Below are 20,554 nucleotides of genomic sequence, written 5' to 3'. Positions count from 1 at the left end.
TTCCTATTATTGAGTCTTATTATTGAGAGGCCATCCTGAAAATAGAAAAACCACTCCTATCAAGAACAGTTGAGCTGGATTTTATTAGAAAGCTTAACACTTTATTGGTTTCTTATTGCACTCCAGGCAGTAATTAACTCACATAATAGTTGTCATACTCGACACCTATATATCTGCACATAATAAGATGGAAGTTTGGAAATGTTGCGGGTATGAATTTTTAGGAGTGCCCATTTAAATGGAGAGGTTTTGTGCAGAATCACATAGCAAAGTGACATGAATTGGAACTGTTCTAATTAGCAAATAGCTTTGGAGTTTTTTATTGATCACACAGTGCCATTTATTTCAATGTTTCCTGTTTGTTTCATCAGTTTTCACTGTGTGGCCTTTTAAAGTACTTTCTTTAAAAAAAAAAGAAGTATTGTGAAATTACAAAACCTCAGCAGTCAAACATTGGTAATAAATGCAATTCGATATATATAGTATGTTTAGAATAGGTTACCTTTCCCTTTAAGCCAATCTTGCTTCAGCACTGGGGAGATGCTTGCAGCAACTTAAGTTCTTTCTCTCTGTAACTCTGACAAACCAGAGTGGTTCTGTTGTATAATTTTTCACTCAGCCTAAACCATCAGAATAAAAAATGGGAGAGGGAAAAACAGAGAAAATAAGAATAAGGGACCTGTGAAAAAATTGGGTAATTTAGCTCAGTTTTCAATAATGGAAAACAAATTCTGAATTTGCTCAACCCTCAATGTGTCTTTTGCTTCCGATTCCAATAAAAAACCCAAGTTAATCAATCTGAAAGTTTCCTACAGACTTAGTGACTCTTGTTAACATACAGCAGTTTCTGTGGTTTCCTCATAACACAAAACCTGCACGGTTTGTTTCAAACACAGAGCTTGGCAGAAGCAGGCTCTATTCTGTTCTCACCCAGCAATACTGTCTGGGGGCTAATATTATACAGTGTTTTCTGACACACTGTCAACAGGGACATTTTGCCCCACCAAACTTCATTTAGAGCCTTTTAAATAAAGATGAAGTGTAAAGTGACAGCATCTAGTATTACCATGTTTAAAGGAGACCTTTGGGTGCAAGCATAAGCACTATCAGCTACCTTAGAAGGTAGAAATGGAGAGAAGCTGCAATCCAGGGGTTTGTTGGGCAGTGTGGCCACTTGCCCAGAAAAAAAGACAATATGGTAGAAAGCAGGGGAGGCAAAGGGTGGGAGTGGGCTGTGGAACCACATTACCAGTTAGCCTTATAGTTTGCAACTGGCCACACCCAGCATGGTAGTCATTCTACAAATAAGCAAGCCCATAATTGCAGTATCTTAGATATATCAACTCTGGCTCAGGAGTGACTCCAGCAGTCCAACTCTGACTCCAGTCTGGAGCCAAAAAAACAAAACAAAAAATGCTCAGCTCCAGTTCCAGAGGCTCCAGGAATTCCTGCTCTGGCACCAGAACTGTTCCAAAATAAGTTCAAATGTCTGCTGTTTCTTCAGCTGTTTTACTAGGCTTCATCTTTCAAGTAGGAGGGGAAAATGTAATCTGGTAAATGTAATCTGTAATCTGTAAAATGGTACTGTAATAAGATTAATCTTGTCTAACTGGTGTTACAGGATCATAAAGACCCCAAAAGGATTTACCAATATGAAATGAACTACATGCTGCATTTTGCATTAATATTCTAAAATGCAGGGAGAGCAGCAGCAATTAAACAGCTCCAGGCTCCACAGCTCTGCTTATGGTCAATTTCCGGCTCCATTCTGACCCCAGCAACTCCAGCTACAACCCCATTCAGTTCCAGAGCATAGCTAAAATGCTGGGTCTTAGCTCCACAGGCAGAACGCTGAGTTTATCTAAAGGAACTTTTCTTCCATAGCAGATTTGGAGGAGGATATTTTAGGGAGGGAGGGAATGGGGGAGGGGGGCGGAATTCAGGTCTTCAAAATTTTAAAAGATATTTGCTTATAGAAAACTTGCATACTGCCATATTACAGTACTGCTAATATTTTCATTTACTTCATTTTCAGTTACTCCTACTTTTTTTAGGATACTCTACAGCAGTGTTTCCCAACCTTGGCAAAATGTCTATAGAAATTCTCAGTCATCCAGATCGTGGTTGTCCCAAAGGTACTTTTTCAAGAGGCAATGGGATTTTCTGGTTTTTTTCTGACAGGACTATAAATCTTTCCATCCCCCACCATCCAGTCAGAGCTGAAGAAGCTTCTTGGATGAGAAGCGAAATGTTTTCAAAGAAAAAACAGAAAATCCAGTTGTCTCTTGAAAAAGCACCTTTGGCTCAAACCTGGCAACTTTAATTTGGCTGGGGAATTCTGAGAGTCGAAGTCCACCCGTCTTATAATTGCCAAGGTTGGGAAACACCGCCCTAGAAGTATCTTTGGGCTATATAAATAGTTTGCCACTTCTTGAGGGCAAATAGATTACTATATCAGAAAAAAATGAGTCAAGGGAGAACTGATTGGCTTTGATGATTGTCCAGTTGCTGCAAAAAGTAGGTAGGAAGCTGACACTTTTTTCCTGCTTTTTTAAATGTATTTTTTTAAAAAAATAAAAATACATATCATGGTACAATCAGGGCTGACAACATCAAAGGGAATGGGGATTGGCTTATTCACCTACTCTTTCTTCTTATTTCAACCCTTCCTCATCCAATGTGACCACAATGCTAAAAAGCAGAATGGAGAAAGGTTGAGTTCCTAGAGCAGCCTCATATTGAGGGCTCATCTGAAAACTTTCTGCAGGAGGAAGAGCAGATGATTACTCCCTTCAGTATTCAAACCACACGGTTTACTTGAGGTGATTGTGAGACTGAGGCTAGAAGCCAGGCATTCTCACGTCAGAGATGAAATTGTGTAGATACAGAACAATCACTTGGCTTTAAGACTAAGAGTCAGTTATTTTATGGGAAGGGACAAAATAAAAAAACAAGCTTAAATTACCAAGAGTATGAGTAATTTGCACCATCTCATTAGTATGTCAATCAACTGTGCAAGGTGGTAAAGCATTATTCTTGCCTACTAGATTCTTTTCTAGCCGAGACATGCATTTTACTACCACTAACTGGTACCACTTGACAGATGTTATTTTAACTCAAAATGACGTGGGACTATGTAGATGTAAAACTCTCTTCTGTCTATCAATCATCTCCTCAATTCAAGCTAATTCTACACCTGGATTACATTTATGGAGTTCGCCTATTCATATGACACATGTACCCAGAGGTACACAGATACAACACACAAATGCAGACTTGTTGATGTCAAAGGAAGTTTGATACTTAAAGTGAGAGAAATGTCAGCTTTAGTCAGAATCAGTCAACAGAGGATTTTTAGAATCCAAAAATGTTGAAAAAATGATGCCACTTTATTGAAAATCTGATAGGCCCATTCTGCCTTTCCCCACAAACTGTAACCAACTATTAGAAAATAAAAACCATGTACATGGTTTGTTACTTCTAAACAAAACTGACATACTGGGGTGTTGAAGAAAGCTACACAAATTCATTTGAAATAATAGAAATTCCGCAGAACGTACTATTTTAATTTCAGCAGTATAAAACACACATAACACATATATTACTTCAAACCTCAGTCAGTTGGATTAGAGAAGGAGTAGTCAGATTTAATAATTAAGCTTCCTCAGTGATACATAGAGCAAATAAACTTATTTGAAACCTGGAATATATCCAAGAAGAGTAAAACTATTGAATAATTAGGTAAATGTGCCAGGAAGCAGCACAAAGCCTACGATAGTGAAACCATTTTATCAAGAAAGGAAATATTCTTCTGCCCAGGATGAATAGGAGAATGCTTATTAGTTTAGATAAGAAACAAAATTAAAAGCAAATCTCTATCAAGGTAGCATTTCATGCAGTTATAGAGACAGTTAAGAACAATGCTTTTCATGGTTTGGCATGACCAAACTGATTGCTTAAATTAAAAAATATATATTTGACTGACAAGACTGTCACAGGAAAACTTCAATAGGATAACCTGGCCCTTGCTTAAATAGATGTAGCATGTTCCTGCTATTATTATTTCTCAAGCTCTCCTTGAATTCCACTGACTCTTATTTACCGCCAATTTGCTTTGACTGTTAAAAATTCAGATTTTTGTATTGAGCTAGCATTGATTAAACTTGAACTTATTTGAACGACCTTGGTTTCTGATTTCTTGTGCCTAATGCTATGTCTAATATTGACATTGTAACTATAGAAACTAGAATGGTATAGTATAAAATATAATAGTGTGTAAAGGAATTATATAACTTAAAAGGCTCAATTACAATAGCTGGTTTTCTACATTACTAACAGACATGCTAATGATTGCAAATAATATTTAAAAGTCAATCATCAATAAAGGTACATATAAAAATTAGGCATGGATACAATTTATTGACCAATATGAAATGTCTAAGATCTACTTGAAGAACAATTGAGGCATATTGTACAGACAGTAGTACATATAATCACTGAAGTAGAATCAGATTGATCTGACAATAACTTGGAGGTAAAAGGAGTCTGAGTGACCAGAAGGCTACTGCCACCAGCATAACTAACCTCCTCTGAAACTATTTTTGTTAGTGTACAGGGTGTGTTTAACAGCAAATAAGGACAGAGATAAGGTCAGGGACAAGTCCCCCTTGAGGAAGGATGGATGATGGCAAATGTATCTGACAGGTGATCTAGCATTTAACATGTGAGTTATCAAAGTGGAAGCCCTGAAAGTGGAAATATGATGGTGTCTTGCTCTCTAGAATACTACAACTAACTGATTGACCGATTCTCTTAAAATCATTATGCTGGAAATGGTCTCTGCTCCACCGGTTTGAGTTCTAGCACTATGTGATGGGGTGAACTCCCATCAATCGTCTCTGCTTCTGTCTATCTAACAGTTTGAAAGCATACTCTATGCAAGTAGATAAATAGATACCACTTCAGCAGGGAGACAAGTTGGTTCTCTGTGCAGGCAGTTACATTCCTCCTGGATCTGAACCTTTCTGATTGAGGTGCCCATTTGTGAGACAGCTCAAGGGAATGGAGGGGGGCCTAGGATGCTGCTGCAGGAAGAGTCACTTTCTTTCTTGTGTGAAGCCAGTTTGCCCTCCTGAGGCATACCTCAGGAGCATGCAAGTGTGTCCTACAACAGAGGTAGTAAATTGGCAACCAAACTACTACTCATTGTAGTAGTTACTACTACATTGTGGTCTCCTAGTTAATGTGACAACACCATACACTAATAATAATCATAATTATCTGCAAGGAATATTATCTGGCAATGTATAAAATTATAAAAATGGATGTATGATAACAGAAATTAAGATTTCAGACAAAGGAAGCATAAAGACTTTGTCAGATGTAAATGCCTTATTCTCCAATGTGTAAATAGTATATGAACGGGGTATCAGGGGTTAATTTATTCTTCACTCCTTAATGTATTCATAATTCACCACTCCCACATCTAGCTCCTCCCATTGTATATATAAGGAGCTGTCTGCATCCTTTTCCTCGCTTCTATCTGTGAATATTCAGTGAATATAGAATGCCTGTTGTAAATAAAAGAAAATATATTCAAACCTCTAACTCTCACTAATCTTATTGAGTCTGATCCTGAAAATATTGCAACAAGCTGGTAGCAGAGGATGGTTAATTGACTCAATAAAAACTTAAAAATGTCTAAGAAAGATAGGCCCAACACCAGGGCATACAGCAAAGAAATGGAAACAGAACAAGAAATAACCAACGAATCCACAAACGCAATTTCGAGAGAATCCGAAGAATACACCACTGAAGACGAAGAAATTATAGATGAAAATGATGACCAGGAGGAAATCGAAATAGAGAATAACGAACTCAGGTCAGAAATATTAAAACTATTAAAGAGCCAGAAGAACGATGAAAGCCTCATCGCGAACCTCCAAGATATGCTGAAGAACAGCGGAGCAGCGAGAGAGAAAAACATCACTAATGAAAAGTCTAAAGACCCAAAAATAGTGAGTGATATGACTGCAGAAAAAAATATCGTGAAGAAGAAAAACGGTGATCCAGCGCGAAATTTTGAATGGCAGCCATCTTGGTTTCAACAGGCCTCCAAGGTGAGCGAAGCAGAGCCAATCAAAAAGCTCAATTCAAAATTTCTGGCGCGAAAAACGTTATCAGACAACGAAAATGAAAAAGAAGATTCAAACTCCTCAGAAGAATCAGAATCAGAAAGTGAAGGTGATTCAACAAACTACCAAATAAAATCAGCAATGAAAACGCTTTTTGCTGCATTTGGGCCAAAACTAAAAATTACTAAAAAGCTAACGAAGAAGTGAGCGAGCAAGCCAATGCCTCAAGACCTGCCCGCTCCCATCCTGACTACGAGAGCGCCGACGCCCGAACCCAGAGAGCCCTGCCGATACCGCCCCACGCCACAGACCGAAGCAAGCACCAACGCCCTCAGAAGAAAAGGAAGAACAGCCGCCGTCGTCAGGACTCCCAAAATCGAACCAGAGACCGATTCATCTGAGGAGGAACGGAACGAGCGAGCTGCAGTGAGGAGAACCTTTCACGACGACTCCAAGGAAGAAATGGACAACGCGCATGCGCAAGACTACGCAGACGGCCCGGGAAGACATGAACTGGCGAGGAGACCGTGCAGGCTCGTTGCGAGCATCCCCATGCCGTTTTGTAACTTTCTGCAGTTACAAGACCACGGACTACCTCAGGTTGTAAGTAATGGACCTAATAATGTCGGAAATTTACCCAGTGACTTCCCAAAGCTAAGGGTAGATGGCATTAATTTGCAAGAATGGTATCAACAGCTCCAGGTTGTCTTTATGAAGGAAAACTTACTATTTTTTATCACTAGTCCCCCAAAAAGACCTTGGACTCTAAAAATAGATTGTTTACACCATAGAGCATTTTTCTTATTAATATCTAGTGTGTCTCCTGCAATGTATCACAGCATTAAGCCAAATCTGACTGTTTCAGAAATTATTCAATGCATGTTTAATTTGTTTCACAGTGACAGTGTAGCTACCACCACAAGGATGTCTAAAGATTTCTTTTCATCTAGGATAAAACCAGGGGTTTCCATAAGTGAGCACTTAATATCTTTAAACAAAATAAGAGCTGAGCTGCATTTGAGGGGGGAGGTGATTTCAGACCAAACAATGAAAAGTGTTATTATCAACTCACTTGATCCATCATGGGACAATTATATAACACATTTAGACACAATCAATCTAGGATACTTATCCATAGAAAGTCTATCCAATAAATTAATAGCAGAAGACAATTCAAGAAGGAATCGTTCTAACAATCACATAGAACACAAACCATATAGGAAAGTAGCTTTCCAAGAAAAATATAATGAAACATTTAAATGTCATAACTGTGGATCCAGGGAACACAATAGGAGAGATTACCCCAAGATTTCAAAAGAAAGACATAGGTCAGAATATAGAAACAAATACAATTATAGACAGTCTTCCATAGATAGACATAGATATAGAAGCCCACCAAATTACAAAGAGAATAGAGGGGGCAGAGATAATTCAAAAGATAGAAAATCTGGTTCACTAAATGGATTAAATAAACAAGACAACACTAACATACAGCAAAATGAGAACAATAATTGGCTTATTGATTCTGGAGCAACTAATCACACCACTAATAACAAAAATATATTGTCTTCATTTATAGAAGATAAATTTATAATAAAGGTAGCTAACCAAGAAAAGGTTCAAGTATTAGGTAGAGGGAATGTAACCCTGCCTGGTCTAGGAAAAATAGAGGGGGTATTGTTAATACCTGAAATACCTCATAACATACTAAGTGCCATAAAACTAAGTAGAGATTCTGACATTAACATTGTTTTTTCTAAAGGAAAAGCGACTTTGGAGAAGAATAAAATAAATATAGGCACTGTGATGATTAAAGGAGGCCTACCTTATCTGATAACAAAGGAAAAATGGTTGCATAACATTGTTTCAAATATGGAAGATTGTATTGAAGTAGATAATGAAAATATTAGCAACAGTGACAATGATGAATGTAAAATATCTCATGATCACATAGATACACACAATGAAAAAAAACCAAAAATAGGTAAGCCAATTCATGATGAGTGTGCTCACATCTTACATAGGAAGTTAGGACATGCCAGTTTTCCTGTAGTACAAAAAATGACTGAACACGCAGAAGGTGTTAAAATAAAAAATTGTGAAAACTATTTGGAATGCTCAGTATGTAAATCTACAAAACTAAAAACTAGTCCCAGACCAAGAAAATCTACTAGATCAACCAACAAAATTTTTGATTTAGTACACATGGACTTAGTTGGTCCATTAACTCCATCAATCACTTATAGAAAACGTTACTTCTTGACAATAGTAGACGATTATAGCCGCTATGGATTTGTTTATACATTAAAACACAAAGATGAAACCTTTCAAAAATTTAAGGAATTTTACAAACGCATAGAAACACAACACAATATCAAAATAAAACAAATCATGACAGATAGGGGATGTGAATTCATGTCTAAAGAATTCTCCCAATGGTTAAAAGACAAAGGAATGTTACATTACACATCTAGCCCATTTTCTGCGTTCCAGAACGGGATTGCGGAGAGGAAGAACTCAACATTACAAACCATGATTAGATGCACATTGGAAGATGCTGGCTTAAGCAAACAATTCTGGTCAGAAGCCTTACATTATTCAAATTACACACAGAATAGAACCTGGTCCAGCATTGTAAATAAGACACCATATGAAGTGATGTATAATAGGAAACCAAAATTAGCACACATGCACATATTTGGAGTCACTGCAGACGTACACATACCTAAGCAATTAAGAAGAAAGGGAGAAAACGTATCCAGAAGACTCAGATTTATGGGTTACGAGACAGGCACTAAAGGATACAGATTCATTGATAATAATAACAAATTTATAGTCTCCAGAACAGCTGTGTTCCATGAACAGGCCAACTGGTCTAAAATACATCTTAATGAAATATTTCCAAATAACAACAAAGATACAAAATCTCATGAGGAAGAGACTATAGAAAAGCAAGATATCAACAAATATAAAAACAAAACCAAAACATGGACAAATAGCCAACACAAAATAAAAACAGATACACTAACAAAAAAGGAAGCAAGATATTTGCATGATAACGATAGTAAACCTAAAAAAACTATTAGAAACACCAGAAATCAAATACCAAATAAATACAAGGATTATATAATGCATATGGATGGTGAGCCTACAACACCTAATACATATGAGGAAGTGTTAAAACTCCCTAGTAGAGAAAAAAAAATGGGAATTAGCGATGAAAAAAGAGATGGAAAGTTTACAAGGACTAAATGTATTTACATCTGCAGTTGCACCTAAAGATAAAACAATTATTGGTACCAGGTGGATATATAAAATTAAGAACTTAGAGGGAGGCAATACCCTATACAAAGCTAGACTAGTTGCACAAGGTTATGCACAGAAATATCCGGAGGACTATACTGACACGTATTCCCCCACAGTAAGAACAGAGAGTGTCAAAACAGCTCTAGTGGTAGCATCAGCACTCAATCTTGATGTATTCCAATATGACATACAGACTGCGTATCTACACGCAAAACTAGATAAGGAAATATATGTAAGAGCACCTCACAGTCAATACACAAACAAAAATGAGATTTGGTTGTTAAACAAGAGTTTATACGGGTTAAAACAATCTGGTAAACAATGGTATGATTGTTTAGTAAAAGTACTTAAAACCATGGACTTCAATGCTACCACTGCTGATAACTGTTTCTTTGTTAAAAAGGGTGATGATTACATAGAATTTGTATTGATTTATGTGGATGACATTTTATACATAGGAAAACATAAAGAGAGAAGAGAAACTTTTGTAACTAAGCTAAATGAACATTTCTCGTTAAAATCTCTAGGCAAAGTAAACAAATATCTTGGTGTTCAAATTAATAAGACTAAAAGAGGATTCAAACTTACTCAGAGAGATAAGATCATAGAACTTTTAAATAAATGCAATCTAAATAATGCCAAACCTTGTGATACTCCTATGCAAACTGACTTTCTAAGAAATACTGATGAATCTTCTCCCGAATTCAAAGATAACACATTTTATAGATCAATCATAGGTTCACTTCTTTATATATCTAATTGGACAAGACCAGATATCGCTTTACCACTCAATTTATTATCCAGACATGTCAGCAAGCCAACAATGTATCACTGGGAAGCTGTTAAAAGAATTTTAAGATATCTGAAAAATACACTAGACTTTTGTTTAATGTTAGAACCTAACGATAATAAAGAACCAAAGCTTACATGTTACGCAGATGCGGACTGGGCTGGAGACACCTCATGTAGAAAAAGCACATCTGGCTATATATTCCTCTTAAATGACTGTCCTGTTTACTGGTACACTGGTAAACAAGAACTAGTGGCCACTTCAACGACAGAAGCAGAATATGTTTGTTTATCCAAAGCTGCAAATAACCTTGTATGGTTTAATGATTTAATTTCAGATGTTTGGAAAAAACCTGCTTTGCCTTTTGTTATGCATGAAGACAATAAAGCAGCCATTGAAATATCTAGATCTGACGCCATTGGACAAAGGTCCAGACACATAGATATAAAATTTAAACATGTGAGACAATTATCTCAGGATGGATTTATTAAAGCAGTACATTGTGATACTTCAGAACAATTAGCTGACATATTGACAAAGCCTTTACCTTCTAAGCAGCACAAATATTTAACTTCTAAATTGTATGTTTTGTATTGTCCTGAATCTGAATGTAATTGGTGTTGTATAACGAATCGGCATTTAGAGGGGGATTTGTCAGATGTAAATGCCTTATTCTCCAATGTGTAAATAGTATATGAACGGGGTATCAGGGGTTAATTTATTCTTCACTCCTTAATGTATTCATAATTCACCACTCCCACATCTAGCTCCTCCCATTGTATATATAAGGAGCTGTCTGCATCCTTTTCCTCGCTTCTATCTGTGAATATTCAGTGAATATAGAATGCCTGTTGTAAATAAAAGAAAATATATTCAAACCTCTAACTCTCACTAATCTTATTGAGTCTGATCCTGAAAATATTGCAACAGACTTGTTGTTATTGTTCAGTTGCTAAGTCATGTCTGACTCTTTATGACCACATGGACCATATCTTTGCAGGGCCCCCTGTCCTCCACTCTTTTTCGAGTTTGGCCAGATTCATGTTCATTGCAACAGTGACCACTATCTTACCCTCTGCCATCTCCTTCTCCTTTTGCCTTCATTTTTTTCCAACATCACAGTCTTTTCCAATGAGTCCTCTCTTCTCATTGGGTGGCCAAAATATTTGAGCTTCAGCTTCAGTATGTGTCCTTTCAAAGGACAGTCAGGGTTCTTGACAAGGACAAATAAGCTGAAAAACAGCTTCTATCCCAGAACAGTAACTGTATTGAATTCTACTGCGTAGTGCAATATTAATGCAATATCAGGGGTTTTCAATGCAATTGTATAGAATAGAAGGATGTGTGTTTTTGTTTTATTTTTTATGTATAATGTACACTGAAGATGGCATTTAATTTCGTTGTACAAGGTGCAATGACAATAAACTATAACTATTTATTTGATTTCCTTTAGGATTATTTGATTTGATTTTCTTGCAGTCCAAGAGATTCTCAAGAGTCTTCTCCAACATCATCATTCAAAAGCATCAAGTCCTTGATGCTTAGCCTTCCTTATGGGCCAACTCTCACAACCATACAATACTACTGGGAAAACCATAGCCTTGACTATACAGACCTTAAGACTACATAAAGCATAAAGACTAAACTTACTCCAATTAAAATTTATAAAGGAAGCAATTTTATTGTGTTGAGTTTGGGACATTTAAATATGGTTGAATTAAGTTTTAATCTGATGGATAATTTTTATTTTGTATCAATGTGTGATTTGATGACTGTTGACTTTTCTGTCTTCATTACACTCTTTATTTTATTTGTAATTTGAGAACTAGCTTGATGAGAAGTCAGCACATGCAATGAGTGATTCAATCTATGTCTCCTAGTAAGAACATTTGGAGAACTGCATCCTCTGTATATTGAAAAGCACCAAGAGGATTACTATAATTTCATTTTGATTATTAAATTACTAGATTCCTGATGTTTCAGGGTAAAATGTGCAGCTATGGTAATATCCATGCTAAGAAAAAAAAATCCCCTGCTGATATAGAGTGGATGTAAAAAGTTTGCACACCCCTGTTAAAATGCCAAGGTTTTGAGATGTAAGAAAAAAAAATCAGATGAAGATAAATCAGTTCAGAATTTTTTCCACCTTTAATATAACATATAAGCTATACAATTCTACTGAGAAACAAAATGAAACATTTTATGGAGGAAAAATAACAAAAAACATAGAAAAAAGTGGTTCATTATTTCATAGGTACACTAAAAATATCAAGCATTTGTGTTTGGAAATGTGGTTTATGCAAACCTCAGTACTTTCAGCAACTTATTCTGCAACTGTCTTTCAAATTTTACCTTTCTGAAGTGTAATTCTGACTGCAAAAATACAGCAGACCAATAGATGGCAACCAAAAAAGTAAGACTATAGTTGCAGTCCAGATACTATAAATTTAATCTGATTTACTATCAAACACATGTGAAGGTCTCTTCAGTCATTTTGTCCTGTTCAATTATCACTGAGGGGGGGAGAACCAGAAGAGTCTCACAACCATCTCCATCCTTACAATGTGGTCTATCTTCACTTTCAGTGTTGTGGGCTGCATATAGATCCCTGCAAATCTCAGCCATAAATATCAGGCCCTGTTTTGCTTTCAGGTGTTAAGTAGCTGTTAAGAACTGATAGTAAAAAGATGCTAAAGGAGAATACCTGGATAAAAACTTATTTAATGACTGAAAAAAAAAGTCTAGACATAAGAAAGGACTGCAATTGGCTTATAATGCTAACCACAATTAGAAACTTTTGATAAATCAGGTTCCCCAATTAAGGGGAGGGAGGAGAAAATGTTCAGGGCTTGTATGAATTACCATATGTTGACTTGGATCCTTCCTTCCTTCCTTCCTTCCTTCCTTCCTTCCTTCCTTCCTTCCTTCCTTCCTTCCTAGATCACTAAGGAAACCTCAGGAAGTTTCAAATTCAATTTAGTTTCCCTTTGAATGAATCCAAATTAGACAAATATCTAAATCAGCAGATTAGATTCAAAATGTGGTTGAATCAGATGTACCTCCCCTCACTTTTGCAGGTATATGACCAAGTGTAATAATTAAAGGAATGAGCTGTGAGCTCAGGACTGGCTCATATCTCACTGGGGAGCCTTAAAGTGCTCCTGAAGGATTCCAATCCAATCACTTTCTGCAATTATTCTGCTTGGCTCTCCTTATTAGATGTTTCGCAGAGGGAACATTGATGAGAATGGTGAGAAAACATTGGATAGTTACAGAGGATGGTGATGTTCCCCCTCGCCCATTCATAAATGTCTGTTAAATTTGGTAGGACAGTTAACAAGAGAATCACAGCTAGAAGCTGCTTACCATCCCACTGTGGTGAAAGTGGCTTATGGCAGCACCTCAGAGGATTACTGGAAGAAACTTTGAGATGACAAATGTAAGCTGTTCCTGCCAGGAACTAAGATTCAGGATTGTGATATAAGTCATATTTTTCATTAAACCTACGTATGCAATGTTCTGTTAGTGGTCCTAATAGTTCCTCTTTTTTCTATTTTTTCATTTCACACAAAAATGCTAAACACTAAACCTCATGATTCACTCATTGTGCCAGATACAAGGAGCCAAGTGTGTCAGCAGGAGACTGGAGGTGGATATTATTCTATGAATGCATTGTTCTTAATTCTTTCTGCTTTAAAAAAAAAAAAACAAGAAGAGCTGGTTTTTTACTTTTGGTTTTGGTGATACATCAAACTGGCTTTTTTTCTTTTCTCCTTTGAGTTGTCTTAGAGAGTTTAACTTAAAAGTAGGTTGAATGTGAATGAATGATAAATAGATAAATCAATATGTTCACTTCACTTATTCCTATGTACACTACCTCTGAAAATCTATATGCTTCTTACAGTCTTGCCTTCACATATGATAAGAAACATAGATCTTACTCCCCATGTATAAGTAGCATAGTTGCCACCTTACTGTTTTTTTTTAAATATATGCATTTATCTACAGTTTTACATGGGTGATGCAAACTTGAATTGTGAATTTAAAGGTCTCAATGAAATGATATCTCTTTCCAGCATCGTTTATTTCTTTGTACAATGATAATTCAACATATTTATTTAATGTCATCCAAATAAATGTACAAAACTAACAATTAAGCAAAATCTGAAAATTTGTGTCCAGATTTAAAAACCAGCATGGAGTCCTAGAAACAATTCATGGGGTGACATATCCTTAGCTATATAGGATGGCCACAAAGAGAAATAAAATCGTCCAATTTTCTCATCATATAGTGGTCATCAAGATTTTGCACTCCAAACTTGATAGCCTTATGTTCCTGTGGATTTTTCTAAATATATATTAGTATTTGTTTGAAGTTCTTCTAACGTTCCAAACATATTTTAAAATGATTATCTTATCCGAGTTTTTGTTTATCTGCCAATGACTTCATGGGTCCATCCATGTAAGGCAAGATGTGCATTTAATTAAAGTCTTGTACCTTTTTATATCCATGTAATATGACTGCTATCTTGACTTTGTGGGTGGGGTCAAACTTTCCAAGACTGTTTTGGGTTTGTGGGTAGAGATTCAGGATCAATATTGGGCATCTTAAGAAATTAAGAAACACACTTTAAGCTTGCCCAAGAGAGACTGAAAATATTGGCCTTCCTCACTCAAGGTATGCTCTGGAACTTCTGGGGGTACTCTGCAGGCCTCAAAAGGTGAACAAGAAGAAGGTCACCATGACCTGTATATCTATGGCACAAATGTATCTTGAGCATTTAAGCAAGCAATGGTATCTCTCTTCCTCTACCTCACCTGATCATTTCAGCACCACACCAATATAAACACACCCTGGCTATGCTTTTGTTCCATCTGCCCTCACTAAGCAATCCATGCTTGCTGACAGTAATGTCAGTTATGAAAGCCTTCATGAATGTCTAAATAGCCAACCTGCTGGAAAACCCATTAACTAACATCAAAAATGTCATCAAAAAAGCACAACAAAGAATGTTCTTTCTGCGCCAACTCAGAAAGCTCAAACTGCCCAAGGAGCTGCTGATACAGTTCTACAGAAGAATTATTGAATCTGTCATCTGCACCTCTATAACTGTCTGGTTTGGTTCTGCAACCCAACAAGACAGACACAGACTTCAGAGGATAATTAGAACTGCAGAAAAAACAATTGTTACCAACCTGCCTTCCATTGAGGACCTGTGTACTGCAAGAGTCAAAAAGAGGGCTGTGAAAATATTTACAGACCCATCACATCCTGGACATAGACTGTTTCAACTCCTACCCTCAAAACGATGCTATAGAGCTCTGCACACCAGAACAACTAGACACAAGAACAGTTTTTTCCCGAACGCCATCACTGCTAAACAAATAATTCCCTCAACACTGTCAAACTATTTACTAAATCTGCACTACTATTAATCTTCTCATCGTTCCCATCACCTATCTCCTTCCACTTATGACTGTATGACTGTAACTTTGTTGCTTGTATCCTTACAATTTATATTGATATTGTTTCCTGATTGCTTATTTGTACCCTATGACTATCATTAAGCGTTGTACCTTATGATTCTTGATGAACATATCTTTTCTGTTATGTACACTGAGAGCATCTGCACCAAGACAAATTCCTTGTGTGTCCAATCACACTTGGCCAATAAAAAATTCAATTCGATTCTATAACAATCAAAAGGAAGGCCACTACATGTTGTTACAAGGTTTTCAGTTTCTTCTGTTCTACACCTCACCACCACCTCACCTTAAGGAAATAAACTTCAGGAAACCAAAATTCAGGAAATCAAGTAGACCACCATGATTCAGTAAAATGGGGGGATAACCCTGTTATCTCTTAGAAAATAAAGATGAATCATGTTTTATGCACTTCCTCTCTCTTTAACTGTTTTCAGGCCCCAGTGATTCCAACAGATTGTAACAGAACACAATATGAGGGAAAGAAGAAAAGCCATAACCAGCAGGCCTCTATTCTCCCTGAGCCAACAGATCATTATTGTATTTTAAATTCTATTGTTTTCAGTCACCCTCTTCCCTTCTCATCCCTGTTTCTTCTGGGTTCTGTCTTTCATATTTCAGACCTTCAAAGCATTTGGAAGCACTTTGTCTGATGAATGAAACAAACATGTCCTCCTTTATTAGGGAAGAAAAAATTCCCAACCTATGTAAGTTTAGGTTTAGATACTATATATTTAAGGTTAAGGTGCCATCTAGATTGCAAGCTTTTACATTTTTTTGCAACTAATCTACATGCTTTTCCCTTCACATAAGCATTTTCCTATTATTATCTGCTGAGAATGACATTCCAGCTTCAACTGTATAGGGTTTGTTTTTTATTTTTTTTAAGATTGTAAGCCACCCAGAGTTACCCTGTGGTAAAATGGGCAGCCAATAAATTTAAGTAAATAAATAAAGCCATTGTAACAAAAGCATCATGTCACAAGCTCCCATAGTTGCTGCTATTTTTCAAATACCCTTTTATAAATAGGCTGGGAGAATTCAATAGTAGTTAGCAAATAATATCTTGATTATCTCTTTAATTATCTACAAAATTATCTACAAAACCCCCCACAAAAATCATAACCTCATTTTATTAGATGAGTTATAAAATTCTAGGGAGAAAAACAGCTTCCTTCAGTTTAATCTCTATTTATCCTTTTTAGATGCCTACTCATGACTCAAATGCCCTTCAAGTGAGTGAGTAAGATAACTTTGAGATTTTTCTTTTTTTAAAAGGTCCATCCGTGTCTGAAGTGGGGCTGGAAATCTTTGGCCAACCTTCCTAAAGTTAGCAGCCTGTTGGGTGAGCTCATGGAAAGAATGAAAAATCTGAAGTGTTTCTCTTATGACATTTTCAAAGGGCTTAAAGAAAGACGTTTCTTGAATGGGCTGCTGTATATCACCTCTCAGTTGTGGCTCCTGCCATTTCAGCTCAAGTGCCACTTCACTAAATTCAACATCCTTTCAGTCCCAAGGGATCAGCTAGTGTATACCCAAGTGCAGTTAGTTATCTGACAAGGTCAATCAAACAAACTTAAAAGCCAATACAAAATCACACTAGTAAATAAGCCAGGCTAACTCCTGCTTCAGGCACAGAAGCAGAGAAACGGAGGGTGTTCAACGGGGCAGGAGTGGGAAGCTTATTATTTGGAGACTGAAAAGGAGGGCTGAAAATTAGATGAGGCCACATTTGGGGACAGAAAATGGGGGGCTGAAAATTGGATGAGACCTCATCACACAAACTGGTGAGACTGAGGGGTATAGCTTTGTATTTTAAATATAGTATGCAGGGCCGGATTTAGATGAAAAGAGGCCCTAGGCTATTCCACTTATGAGGCCCTTTCACCAGTGGTGGGATTCAATTTTTTTAACAACAGGTTCTGTGGGCGTGGCTTAGTTGGGGGTGTGTGGCTTGGCAATCATGTGACTGGGTGGGCATGGCTAGCTGGTCACGTGACTGTGTAGGCATGGGTAGCTCGTCATGTGACCAGGTGGGTGTGGCTATGTGCATAGACTTTTTTCAGAGGGCTGAAAAAAGTCATTTCTGACTGGGCCTCACACTTTTGACCGGTCCTCACACTTATGACCATCCTCACATTTATGCCCGTGCAGCTTTCTTAACAACCATGTCACTCATTTCACAACTGCTTCTCTTCACCATGGTGACAAGATAGGGCAAAAACGTAAATTGTGAGGACAGTCGTAAGTTCGAGGACTGGTCAAAAGTGCGAGGACCAGTCAGAAATCACTTTTTCAGCCCTCTGAGTAGTCCATATGCATAAAAGGATACAGCAATAGAGAGGGATGAAGGAAGGGAAGGGAAATTAGAGTAGGAGGGAGGGTAAGAGAGGGAGGAAGAGAGGAGGAGAAGGAGAAAGGAAGAGGAAGTAGGGAGGAGAAGAAGAGGGGGAGGAAGAGAAAGTAAGAAGGAAAGAAAAGAAAGAGGTGGTAGGTTTGAGGAGAAAGATTGCTGTACAATAAAAAAGATGAAAGGGAAGAAAGTCAACCCCAAACAAATATAAAGATATTAAGATAAAATAATGAATTGTTAAACTTTAAAGAATAAAAGAGAACAAATATGAATAAATAACAATAATTAGAAACACACATACAAACATACAATGTATTTTCTTTGAACAGAGTATTTGGCCGGTTCACAAATTTAAACAGTGTTTAGTCATTTCAATTAAATGTACAATTTCTATATTTCCTTTTTGCCATATTTATTCCTCATCTATTTTTGTAAAAAACCAATATTACCCTTCATCCTCATCTCTAATCTTAATCAAATTCAATTTTTCCCTTCTATTCTATATTATACCCCTTCCCATTGTCATCTATTTTTATATCCATCCTCACATTGGTTAATTATGTAATATTAGTTAATATAAATTCAACATTTTAATATAAATCAATTAGTTATATAACTACCTTTTTTGTATATTAATCAATATGAACATGAATATTCCAATTATTTCCATGCAATCCAATTTCTTACAAATCAATTAATTATATTTACCAATAATAATAAACCAAATAATTTCCCCCATATATTCCTCCAAACCACAACTTAACCATTTCTGCTTTCAGAAATATACAATTAATAGTATCTCAATTATTACAATTCCCTAGTTAAATAGAGCTTTTTTTCTTTTGTGTTTTAAAATCCTGAACTCTCCTCTTTTGCCCTAAATTTCCCATTGTTTGCACCTACCTTTTTTGGTGAGGAAAAAGAAAAGAATTCTGCCTGCCTAATTTTCCAACCTTGCAGCAACAGCAAAGCAGTTTCAGTTTCGTTTCTCAGTATAGCTAGGGGGAAAAAATATCACCACTCTTTGCAAGGAAACAGAAGAGCCCTGAGCAAAACAGCTGAGACAAATCAGCTGAGAGCCGGGAGGCCAATTAGCCTATGCTGAAGCTCCGTGGGCCAATAAAATTACAAAAAAAACATTGAACCCTTTGTTAAATTGCTGGCTCCCCCGCCCCTCGCCCACCACTATTGATTGGCAATAAATAGTGGTGCGGAGGGGCGGGGCAAGCCAGCAATTTAACAAAGGGTTCGGCTGCACCACTGGCTCTCGGGCGGCCCTTTGAAGCCCCGCGGCAAGAATTTGAAGTTTTTTTTTCCTCTAGCCATCGGAGGCAGCAATAGATTGGGAGTGGGTGGGGTAAGCGAACGGCAGGCGATCCAACAGAGCAGAGAGTGAGGGTGAGTGAAGGCGTGGAAGCGGCTTTCTCCATCCTGCTCTCTTGAGTCCGGAGCCGGTGGGGAACCACGTGGCAGCCCACGTGGATCCCAGGCAGCGGAACTCAGGCTAGGGAAGGGGTGGGCAATTGTGGCTCTTTTACAACCTGTGGCCTTCAACTCCCAGAATTCCTGAGACAGCCAAGCTGCATCAGAAATTCTGGAAGTTGAAGTCCACAGGTTGTAAAAGAGCCACAATTGCCTACCCCTGGCTATGGTAGGCTGGCGCCGCACGGGTGGGAGGCGAGGGGCGGGCGGGCCAGCAATTTAACAAAGGGTTCGGCTGAACCCCCTAGAACTCCCAGAATCCCACCACTGTGTAGGCCCCTCTTGATCTTGAGGCCCTAGGCTGAAGCCTAGTTAGCCTATAGGAAAATCCGGCCCTGATAGTATGCTTGGTTTAGGGCTTCCATTATAGTTTTCCTCTGTTTCACACCAGACAATGGCAGGAACTGGTCTATTCAATTCATCATTCATGAGGCATTCTAGAAAGAATCCTCAAGCTTCATGCTGCCCATTCCTAAACTCCAGAAACACTGCAGATCCAAAGCATTTCACTCCCCATCCTGGCACTCAAACCTTGATGCCTCTTCTACACATCCAAGTCTTCAAGTCTCATTGTATCTCACATTCCCCAGTATCTACCATCATAATTTTTGGAAAACCACAAGGAGGCCATGATGGGAATTTCCTTGGTTGTACTGCCTTTCACTGGTAGGTAGATGTGAAGGTGAATTATTTTTAATAGGCCTCTTTGTGTGACCTTGTCTAATTCCCTTGAAAAGCTATCAAACTGCGGTAGTAGTGAGCTGCAATTTGCATCTCCAATTTCCTAAAAGTTTTTGTCTTTTCCATGTTATTTTTTCAAATTGTTCTCCAGCTGGTTAAGAGTTTTTTCATTGTCTTTTTAGCACTTTTATTGCTGTGAATTCCTACCTGTGTTTTGTATTCTCTCTCTCTCTTTTTCTCTCTCTCTCTCTCTCTCACACACACACACACACACACACACACACACACACACACCTGACTTGTTGTTGGCATGTGTGTCCCTGT

Source organism: Pituophis catenifer, unplaced genomic scaffold (assembly GCF_029215685.1).
Source record: "Pituophis catenifer annectens isolate HBS135680 unplaced genomic scaffold, rPitCat1.0.hap2 SCAF_1, whole genome shotgun sequence".
NCBI lineage: Eukaryota > Metazoa > Chordata > Lepidosauria > Squamata > Colubridae > Pituophis > Pituophis catenifer.
This window is presented reverse-complemented; position numbering follows the sequence as displayed.